This window comes from Miscanthus floridulus, chromosome 3 (assembly GCF_019320115.1).
Source record: "Miscanthus floridulus cultivar M001 chromosome 3, ASM1932011v1, whole genome shotgun sequence".
NCBI lineage: Eukaryota > Viridiplantae > Streptophyta > Magnoliopsida > Poales > Poaceae > Miscanthus > Miscanthus floridulus.
In genome coordinates, this window is record NC_089582.1 from 39783446 (window position 1) to 39795955 (window position 12510).

The window sequence follows — 12510 nt, forward strand, 5'->3', positions numbered from 1 at the left end:
ATGATGTGTGTAATAAAATGGTGAATTATGTTAATATTTCTGATGAGTCGGATTTATTGCATTCACGTTTCTGTCATGCAAGTTTTGGCTGTCTTATGCGGTTAGCAAATCTAAATTTAATTCCTAAATTCAATTTGGTCAAAAATTCTAAGTGCCATGTATGTGTTGAATCAAAACAACCACGCAAGCCTCACAAGGCTGCTGAGGCGAGGAATTTAGCACCTCTAGAACTTGTTCATTCTGATTTGTGCGAAATGAATGGAATTTTAACTAAAGGCAGTAAAAGATACTTCCTCACGTTTATAGATGACTCCACCAGGTTTTGCTATGTGTATCTCTTAAAAACAAAAGATGAAGCGTTTAATTATTTTAAGACCTATAAAGCTAAAGTTGAGAACCAACTTGAGAGGAAAATAAAGCGGTTAAGGTCCGATCGAGGTGGAGAATATTTCTCTAATGTTTTCGATGAGTTTTGTATGGAACATGGTATTATTCATGAGAGGACACCGCCATTCTCACCACAATCCAATGGGATTGCTGAAAGGAAAAACCGCACTCTAACAGAGTTAGTGAATGCCATGTTGAGTACAGCGGGATTATCTAAGGAATGGTGGGGTGAGGCGATTTTGACAGCATGTCATGTCCTGAATAGAGTGCCAACAAAGAACAAAGAGATCACACCATTTGAGGAATGGGAAAAGAGAAGATTAAATCTCTCATATTTGCGCACTTGGGGTTGCTTGGCTAAAGTAAACGTGCCAATCAACAAAAAACGTAAACTTGGGCCTAAAACTATTGATTGTATTTTCCTTGGCTATGCATTTCACAGCGTTGGTTATAGGTTCTTAATTATAAAATCCAAAGTTTCTGATATGTATGTTGATACAATCATGGAATCTAGAGATGCTACATTCTTTGAGAATGAATTTCCAATGAAGAATACACCTAGTAAAACAAGTCATGAGACTATAATTCCCCATGAACATGAATTGTCTATTCCAACAGATCATGCTGAAGATTCTCATGTGCACATCCCTGAGGAGGATGACACTATAGTCACTCGAAAGAGCAAGAGACAGAGGGTTGCAAAATCCTTTGGTGATGACTATTTAGTGTACCTTGTGGAAGACATACCAACCACCATTAGAGAGGCATATTCTTCTCCTGATGCTGACTTGTGAAAGGAAGCAGTAAGGAGTGAGATGGATTCTATTATGTCTAATGGAACTTGGGAGGTCGTTGACTGTCCTTATGGTTGTCAACCTATAGGTTGCAAATGGATTTTCAAGAAAAAGCTTAGGCCTGATGGTACAATTGAGAGGTACAAGGCAAGGCTTGTGGCCAAAGGATATACCCAAAAAGAGGGTGAAGATTTCTTTGACACCTATTCACCAGTTGCTCGATTGACTATAATTCGCACCTTAATTGCCGTGGCTGCCTCTTATGGTCTTATCATTCATCAGATGGATGTTAAGACAGCTTTTCTGAATGGAGAGTTAGAAGAGGAGATCTATATGGATCAGCCAGAAGGGTTCATTGCGGATGGTCAAGAGAACAAGGTGTGCAGATTGTTAAAATCATTATATGGCCTAAAACACGCACCTAAGCAATGGCATGAAAGGTTTGATAATACTTTAACATCTAACGGTTTCTCTGTGAATGAAGCTGACACGTGTGTGTATTATCGATATGGTGGGGGTGAAGCTGTTATGCTGTGCCTATATGTTGATGACATCCTGATCTTTGGATCAAATCTCAATGTGATTAAGGAAGTAAAGAAACTTCTGTCGAGCAATTTTGAAATGAAAGATTTGGGAGAAGCTAATGTTATTTTAAACATCAAGCTTATTAGAGAAGGTGATGGTGGGGTAACTCTGTTACAGTCCCACTATGTGGAAAAGGTATTAAGTCGCTTTGGTTTTAGTGACTGTGATCCTGCTCCCACACCTTATGATCCCAGCGTACTATTGAGGAAAAATCGAAGAATAGCAAGGGATCAACTGACATACTCCCAGATCATTGGCTCACTCATGTACCTTGCGAGTGCGACAAGGCCTGACATCTCATATGCTGTGAGCAAGTTGAGCCAGTTTGTGTCAAACCAGGGAGATGATCACTGGCGTGCTCTTGAGAGAGTGTTGCGTTATCTGAAAGGTACTATGACTTATGGTATTCATTATACTGGACATCCAAAAGTGCTATAAGGCTATTGTGATGCCAACTGGATTTCTGATGCTGATGAGCTGTATGCCACAAGCGGATATGTGTTTCTGCTTGCAGGTGGCGCTGTTTCCTGGAAGTCTTGCAAGCAGACTATCTTAACGAAGTCTACAATGGAAGCAGAACTCGCTGCATTGGACACTGCTGGAGCTGAGGCTGAGTGGCTTCGTGATTTCCTGTTGGATTTACCGGTAGATGAAAAACCAATACCGGCTATTTCAATGAACTGTGACAACCAGACTGTGATTACAAAGGTCAACAGTTCCAGGAATAACATGAAGTCCACAAGGCATGTTAAAAGAAGATTAAAGACTGTCAGAAAGTTGAAAACCTCCGGAGTTATAACGTTGGACTATGTTCACACGTCGAATAATCTGGCAGATCAATTCACTAAGGGACTGTCATGAAATGTGATAGAAAGTGCATCGAGAGAGATGGGTATGAGACCCACGTGAAAGTCTACTGTAGTGGTAACCTGCTCTATGTGACCGGAGATCCCGTGAAGTAGAGTGGTGAAACAAGCTATAAGTAGATTGAGAGGAAAGTTCCCTATGAACCTATCTCTGATGCATATCTTTCTTTCTGTAAGGCATGATGGTGTTTACCTTAATGTATTTCGAGAGTCTTATAAAGATGAGATGTTGTCCTACAGAACATCTTTTGAGAAGTACACCTATATGAGTCAGACTGCTGGTCACAGTCTATGGGACCTGGGTTATCCCTAAACACTCATGAAAGGCATAGAAGTGTGACTTATATGCTTCAAACAGCGGGGATGCTTGTTGCAACCTAGTACCAGCAAAGGACTTGAGTGAATCTCACCTCACACAAAACTATCAATTCAAGGCATAGTCTATTGTTCAGTTGTGACTGAGTGAAACTCTTGTTCTAGGTGGATGTTCAACTTAACAGTCTCCATCGAAACACTGGTATATCAAAGAATTGTGATTCTGGAACTATACAGTTACAAACCCTAGAGTTTGGTGGGGATTGTTGGATTTATTATGGGCTAGGCCCATTTATATATCTAATAAATTAATAACTCTATGGCTTGTAATTGTGGGTATTATTATTTGTACCAGATTGGAAGTTAAAAGGACGTTGACTCAACGTAAATGATTGGAATGGATCCATCTAATTTGAGAAGTTGAGAAACGGACAAGGGCGTGCCACACGCGCGCGCGCGCGCCGCCGCCGCCGCCGGCTGGGCCGGGGTCGGGCTCGGGCCGGGGCGGGGCGTGGCGTGGCGTGACGTGACGTGGCGAGGCGAGGCGAGGCGAGGCAGGCAGGCGGGCGTGGTGTGGTGGTGTGGTGTGTTAATTTTTAGCACCGACTAACTCGACCTGACGCTTGATCTCCCTGAGTCTCTCGATCTTCCCAGCGCATGCCTCCGAGGCTTCTCGGCTTCCCTTGCGATTCTTCCAACTCCAGATAAAAGAGAGAACATATTCCAGAAACAAAGTTCAGTTGCTCGATAGCTTTCCTCATCTCGTAACTCTGCGCGCACGGAGGAGCGAGAGGGTAGGTGCCTTCGAAGCCCTTGTCGTTTCGGGACCTTGCACGGGGGATCGGCAATTAGGTTTTTGGGGAGCGTCTACGCGACTGGCCAAGAGTCTCCGTCTCCGTACATCGTCTTCCTCCTGATCATCGGCGTCTCCTTCCTCGAGTACAGCATGTCGACTTCGGAATCACGCTCGGGAGGGTATGATCGTTTCATCTTCTCTCAGTTTGTTCCATATGTCCAGTCTTATCTTATGTCTGTTTCTGTCAAATATATGCTGTGCGTATGTGCTTTATTGTTACAGTCATGTTGCTTCATATGTAGCCTTATGCTTGTTGCAATTATGAGATATATATCATGCCAGTTTATCTCTGTTATGATTTATGAATCAAGTTCACATGTTTTTTATTTTCATATGTTTTACTTGATACATGATCTAGCATGTATTTTCACCATGGATATAATCGATGTCATGATTTCAATGATTAATATTTCTTTATATGTCATCATCATGCTGTTAAATTGTGGAATTAAAATGACATAGAAATTGCCTATTATTCTAACATAAACTTTCGATGGTATTTTATAGATATCGCGATCTTTCGATGCTATACAACTAATTCTATGAGCTACCAGGGCTGTGTCTAGGCATGACCTTGGGCACATGACAGGTAGCACGGCATGACAGGACAAGGTTAGCTAGCCATGCATGTCATGCTCGTTTGAAAATCTATATTCTCAATGCATCTTTTCTTTTTTCCGATACTGCAGTGAAATCAAACAGTAATACACCTTTCTTTATGATTATATATGGTGCTGCCACCAGCTCAATACACTAAAGCAGACGTGTGCTTTGCTGAGTGCAATTACACTCGGCAAAGAAGACTTTGCATTCGGCAAAGAGCTATTGGCATATTCTTTCACAGCAAAGGCTTCTTTGCCGAGTGCTTTTTGTCGGACACTCGGCAAAGCCTTTGTCGAGTGCCGGAAAAGCACTCGGCAAAGATTTATACTCTTGCAAAATGAAAATGCAAAAAAAACCAAAAATAATAGTAAAATTTTATAAAAAAAAATTCGGGGGAGGCCGCCACCAGCCAGCGCCCGTCCGTCTTCATCGAAGTCAGTGCATTTTTTGCGCTAAATTCGCAGCTAACGCGGCCGACGGGATTCGAACTCACGCCCTCACCCACGCGTGTCTACTGCTCTACCACTGCACTACACTGTCATTTGTGTCTAAATTCCGTTATCTATCCTCATATATTATACTAAATCGAGAGTAAATTGCTTGTTTGAGGCCTTAAACGAATTCAAATCAAAAAGTGGTCAACTACAAAGTTTCATAACTTTTCGAGATCTACAATTTTCATTTAGGAAGTTTTTTCATCCGAGGTCGTTTGAAAAATTCGAATTTCAAATTTGAGAGATTCAAACGTAGTTTTGCATGATAAGATGATTTCAAATCAAAAAGTTGTCAACTACATAGTTTCATAACTTTTGGAGATCTACAATTTTCATTTAGGAAGTTTTTCCATCCGAGGTCTTTTGAAAAATTTAAATTTTCAAATTTTCAAATTCAAACGTCATTTTTGCATGACAAGATGATTTCAAATCAAAATGTTGCCAACTACAAAATTTCATAACTTCTCAAGATCTACAAAGTTTATTTTGGTCATTTGTTCATCCGACATAGTGGTAGTAACATTGTTCACAAATCTTATATATCTCTCTTCTATTTTTATGAAACTAATATGAGAGATGTAGATTTTATGAACAACGTTATTGTCGCTTTGTCAAATGAAAAAATGATGAAAATAAACTTTGTAGATCTTGAGAAGTTATACAACTTTGTAGTTGAAAAGTTTTTCATTTGAATTCATTTAGGGCCTCAAAAATTGTTTTGAAAAAACTGATTTGCCGAGGGCCAAAAAAATTGCACACGGCAAAATGCCTCTTTGCCGAGTGTCAAAACAAAGGCACTCGGCAAAATACATATTTGCCGAGTGCCAGAAAAAAGGCACTCGGCAAAGACGCATTTTGTCGTGTGCCGAAAAATAGCACTCGGCAAAATACATATTTGCCGAGTGCCAGAAAAAGACACTCGGCAAAGACACATTTTGTCGAGTGTTTTTTTTGCCGAGTGTATTTTATTTGGCACTCGGCAAAGACCGTATTTGCCGAGTGTCCGATAAAATATACTCGTCAAAGCCTCCGGCACTCGGCAAAATGCCGGTTTCCGGTAGTGATAACCCTAACCCACACCTGATTGTATCCTTCTCTATAGCTGCCAGGTGGCATGCCCAATTAATCGTTGTTGGAGGCCTATTCCAATTCCAACAGCCATTGCCAAGCGCCATCCCTCACTGCAACCATTTCTCTACATCCTTCTGTACTGTAGTAGGAGTAGTGAGTACTGTTTGATTTCACTGCCTCGATCGGTGCCTCATCTTGTTATCCTTCGCCAATCACCACTATTGTCACGTCGATCACCGCTAGCAAACAACCCTCAAAACTAGACTAGATTATTTCACTTGTTCTTTGTTGTACAGGGTCCAGACTCCAGACAACGAGATACAAATGCGATATATATATATAGGGTAAGGCTATTCTGCAGCTGGCCATAGAATAACTTATTCTATAGCCACTTTGATTTACAATAATGTTTGTACTAATTTACGATAACATGAATATGCAGTTACGATACTCGTGTTACTATAACTCACGGTAATATTTACCATAATGTTATAGTAAATCACTTAGTAAGGAGTTACTGTAGTCTCGTAAATTAGCATAGTAACTATCGCAACTTAAAGTGACCACATAATAAGTTATTCTATGGCCAGCTGTAGAACAGTAGTTCTCGATATATATATTTGCTTGGCTTAAGACCAAACGGATATATTTGTTTTATTTTTATAAAATAAAAAATAAAAAATACTGACACAGCCGATGAGCCGGCCGGTCATGGATTTGATTTTTCAGCCTGAGAAAAACCTGCTTTCTTCGGACCGACTATGGCCGTTGGCCGGTGGCAGTACGACGAGTCTGCGTGCCACAGTGCGCGCGAGCGTGCCACGAAGGAATTATGTTCGTTTGATCGTATTTATTAGTTATGATATAATATTTTTCTTTTATAATAAAATAGTATCAATCAGCTTCTAAGCCACACAAACGAAGAAGCGAAAGAGAATGCCGAGGCAGCAGCAACCAAGTGGAGTAGTGGAGCTGCTTTTGCCCTGTTTTTGTATGCGCGCGTCACCTCACCAGCGTGAAACTGAAATAGCTGATGTCAGTGAGACAGTGACAAAGTTCAGAAAGTGTGATCAGCTCCTGCCTCCTGCTTAGTAGTATCCTACGACGTGATGATAAGGATTGGCCCGTTACATCGAGGACTTGTGACATACGGGTGCAGCATCCAGTCACCGTTTACTTTGTTGCCTGCCAGCGCAACCACTCCTCTTTTTCATATAACATGTAGGAGTACTTTTTTTCCAATATATTTTGATGGTCATTGCCTTGCCTATACTGTCCACAACCGCACATTTTTTATGTTCAACTAAGCCCTCTCTCTCTGTACTTACGAATGAGTCACATGCATATGCTAACATATTGTTAGGTAAAAGTTTCATCAGTTCACAGTACTAACTTTGAACTTTCATACTATGATCTTGTCAATTCCGAACAAAGTGGTATTCCCCTTGTCATTAGACACGATGACCTGTGAACACCAACATATTCCCATCCAAGAAAATACATATACATTGATTAACGATTGCACACTCACCACTTCGGTGGCATTTTTCGCGAGTTCATCTGGTGGGGGGGGGGGGGGGGGGGGGGGGGTAATCTAATCGCACTCATCGTAGTGGCATCTAGTCATTTTTTTCTTTCTGTTTTGACATATGTGTTTAAGATGCACAATGAGTCAATGATTTGTTGCAGTATGTTACCCTTGTCAAGGGATATTCCTTTGGAGCTTGGTTACGGATACTTAGGGGGTGTTTGGCACGGCTCCTCCAGATATGGCTCCTCCAAAATAGCTCTGGCTCCTCTGCTTTTACTAAAAAACAGCTTCTCCAAGAAAATGTTTGGCAGGGCTCCTCTGGAGAAGCTAGAGCCGGAGCTGGAGAAGAGCCCTGCCAAACAGGCCCTTAGCTTGATGAGTACTTGTACTATAGGTGCCCTCATGCGTCAAAGTCATATGTAAATATGTAATAGGCCAAGAAGCAGGAAACACCACGCCTCGTACTGTGGTTGCCTAGTGTAGAATTGAATCACACTTGAGCCTCTTTCTTTAAATTGTGTCATCGTTTGATCTCACCATTTGAGGGCCATGAACACTGCCATTGTTGTGGTCATGTCCTCCTTGAGCTTGTGACTCAGGATCTCTCAAACCATATGATCAAGACTATACTTTGATCCATAAGTCATTTGTCCGTATGATTGAACAAATATTTGATCCTCCACATAGCATGACCCCTCATGATGTATGATAGCGTCGATTGGTGGAGACTCGACGTTCACGATCTAGGCTTCGAACCAAGACTGATTCGGACCCCTGCAACCATTACACCACTGCTCCGTTGGTTATCAACCACGCGAACGCGATTGACCTCGCCGAGAAGGCTTTCCTGCAAGCGAATCGAGAACACAAGCAAGAACGGGATGAACGCAATCTGAAATTACAAATAAATATGAGGCTTATGATAACGAGAAGGAGTTCAAGTCTTTATTCGAAAGGACTAATCGCCACAGGTGAACAAGATCAAGAACTGGGGCCCTGGTTCACAGCAAGCAGCCTTGGCGGCACAGTTGCAGCAAAACAACGTCTGTTTCATGAGGAAATCAAGAACTAAACAAAACCCAAACCCTAAGGAGAGCGATGGCTGCTAATTATAGAGTCTTGGACGTCACCCCCCTAGACACGCCCCCTAATGGGCCCAAATACGATACACGGTCCAACGGACCAAAAGACGGTGTCGTAGCACCCTGGCAGATTCTGGACGCTGACTTGTTTCGACGATTTCCATTGATTCTGAAGGTCTTTTGACGTGAGACCACTTGGATTGGCTTCCTTATCAAATTAGCTTTCCAACCATATGTGGATCATCGAAAACGGAGTCCGGATGCGTCCTGGGTGACCATTTTAAGGCAGACTGGTCTTGGAGGCCCAGACAGACTCGAACTTGAGTTGCTTTGGGCCTCCACCTCGGGGACTCGAACCGAATTAGCCTCGGACCTCCTTCTTGACTGGGACACCCTTGCTGGCCTCCTACCCCTCCATACCATGTGCCAAATATGGTCATATGCATGGGTGTCATGTCCTCATCATCCTCCTCTTCTTGACGAAAAGCCGTCGTCGGCGTCGATTGTGCTTGAAACTGATCCTACACAACATAAAGGAGAATGGTGTTGCGAAGACAAAGGAAACTGAAATAATTGTGAGATGGAACGTGACCATGTTTCCAAGTTTCTAGCATGTCATCTCGCATAAAAATTTCAGCAAGCATGTAGACTCCATGATCCAAATGCACACGATGTATGTCAACACTATCCTGCAAAAGATTAGAACTAGCCAAAGACAATGCAGGAATAGATGGTCTAGCAGACATAGATAGCAACCAACAATGCTCCTCTTCTTGGAAGTGAACTTGTTTCTTTGAGGAACATGAGAAAATGTTTGTATTATTATGGCTACCCTCTAAACGATCATAATCTTGTACAACAAAAGGAAAATTCAAATTACTACGAATGTATACTCGATGTATCATATATTGTCCCTTGTTGTTATATTTGCCAATAACATGATATGTGTGTTTAGAAAACCTAGGCAAATCAGCATATTTAAAAAGGCTCTCCTCCAAACAATCTAGGTTACACAAAACATCAAATTCAATATAACCCAAAGTATGTAAAGAAGACAACAGTTTAAACTCATCAGTTTTAGTAGCAATATGAATAACATGTTTATTTTCAGCACAAGTGACTGGTTCCAAAACATGTAAAACTAAAGCATCATCAACCAATTCATCTTTATCACAAGGAACTTCAAGCAAATTATCATGGGACAAAGATAAATCAAGAGAGGGTTCCACTAACAATTGCTCTATGATAGCATGGTTTGTGGAAAAATTTAGTACATTAAAACAATTCTCACCTTCCGTGAGTGTAGCACCATGGCCATTACCTGTGTTCTCAGCAGGAGTAATATGTGCATTGTGAAGTGATGGCTCTGAATTTGCATACGAGGTTGTGAGCTCCTCATTTTCTTCTATGTCATCCTCTCGCTTATGTACATTTTTCTGCAGAAGTTTAGTCATAACAAGAGGAATAACAACAGACTCTTCCTCTAAATGGTGCACCTCAGCATATGAAGTCAAAACAGGAGGTGGATGAACAAAGGTTTCTCGTATAAGAAGTTTCATATCATTCCAAGTTTGAGGTTTATCAGAAGGATCTAAAGACTCCCACCAAGATAAAGCAGAATGTCATAAAACACTAGCTGCATTTTTTACCTTCCTTCTTGGACACATAAAGCGAGTAGCAAATATATTATCTATGGTAATTTTCCACTCCATGTACTCATCAGCACCTATACCATCATAAGTCGGTGGATACGAACAACCTGTCATTGTTAGAAGACAGCAAAAGATAACACAAAAGTATTATCCCTACCAACTACTTAGGTTGTGGACAAGGAAAAACAAGGCACTCAACTCTCAAGCGTCTTACCATGGTCTTACAAGTGTTCTTATCAAAGCAACAGGCGGTGCAATCGGTTGGTGACTGTGATACTGTTGTAGCTTGAGTGTAACAGTTGCAAGGTGAACCTGTACTTGGTTAGAAGAAAGTGGAGCTTGGATAGGCACAATATAGTAGCAAGGAATAGCAATATTTGCAACTGAATAGCAAAGCTGAATAAGTATCCCGAGTACTTGTCTTAGTTGCTGGCCTACTCACGTTCTAAGTACCAGATGTATCAAGTGATGTGAACAGCAGGAATATGATTAGGAACAAGGTAGCAATCAGCACACGCAAACATAGCTCAAATGGCGCTCTCTATGTGCTCTCTAGATATTGTTCCTCTTTTGTCCCTCTCTTTTTCTATTTTTTTGGGTTGTTGTTTTTTGGGGAAATTTTGACTTTTTCTTTTTATTTATTTTTTGATATTTTTCCTTCACTTAGGAGCACAAAAGAAGTAACCAGAGAAAATACGAGCTTAAACAAGTGAAAGGCAAAGCCTGTGGAAATTTTAGAAGACGTGCTCAAAATCGACAAAAAGCTTGTGACCACGAAAAGAGGATCTTGTGACCAGTTTTTTACCAAAATAAAAATTTCTGACCCTGACAGCGTGGGGGATGGACGGATCCGAAATTTTTTTCTGATTGATTTTGATATATGGAACGTCAAAATCCGAGTTCGTATGCGAAAACTAGACCAGTTTTACGAACTGGCTCCGAATTAGAGGACAAAACAGGAACAATGCGCGCAAAATTGGTCACGGCAGCAAGGATTTGATGGAAACAGTGAAGACAAGTGTAACAAATTAGATGGCGTGGGCTAGAGTTTGATGGATACAAAGGAAACACAGGAAGACTTGAAGGTGTTCACAGATTATGATGAAAAACAAAGGGAAAAACACAAACTGGACTCAAAACGATCTAAAACCAGCAACCAGAACTTGACCTAGGGCACAAACTCAACAACGCGAAACAGAGACGAAATTGCACGGCACAACGAGGCTATAGGACAGGGAATATGTGGTGGTGTATATATTTTTTTTATCTTTTTGTGGACTATAGGTAATGCAAAAACAATAAAAATCTAAAGGGGAAAACAAAGTTATACCTAACGGGCAACAAGGGCTCTGATACCACTTGATGTAGACTAGGCCCGATCTTCCGAAAGGTATGATAGTGTCGATTAGTGAAGACTCGACGTTCACGATCTAGGCTTCGAACCAAGACTGATTCGGACCTCCACAACCGTTACACCACTGCTCCGTTGGTTATCAACCACGCAAACACGATTGACCTCGCCGAGAAGGCTTTCTTGCAAGCGAATCGAGAATACAAGCAAGAATGGGATGAACGCAATCTGAAATTGCAAATAAATATGAGGCTTATGATAATGAGAAAGAGTTCAAGTCTTTATTCGAAAGGACTAATCGCCACAGGTGAACAAGATCAAGAACTGGGGCCCTGGTTCACAGCAAGCAGCCTTAGCGACACAGTTACAGCAAAACAACGTCTGTTTCACAAGGAAATCAAGAACTAAATAAAACCCAAACCCTAAGGAGAGCGACAGCTGCTAATTATAGAGTCTTGGGCGTCACCCCCCTGGACACGCCCCCTAATGGGCCCAAACACAATACACAGTCCAACGGACCAAAAGATGGTGTCGCAGCACCATGGCAGATTCTGGACGCTGACTTGTTTTAATGATTCCCGTTGATTCTGAAGGTCTTTTGACATGAGACCACTTGGATTGGCTTCCTTATCAAATTAGCTTTCCAACCATATGTGGATCATCGAAAACGTAGTCCGGATGCGTCCTAGGTGACTAGTTTAAGGCAGACTAGTTCTGGAGACCGAGGCAGACTCGAAGTTGAGTTGCTTTGGGCCTCCACCTCGGGGACTCGAACCGAATTAGACTCGGACCTCCTTCTTGACTAGGACACCCTTGCTGGCCTCCTACCCCTCCATACCATGCGCCAAACATGGTCATATGCATGGGTGCCATGTCCTCATCATCTCATAGCAATTAGTTCATGGGCTCAATGCAAGTTCTCC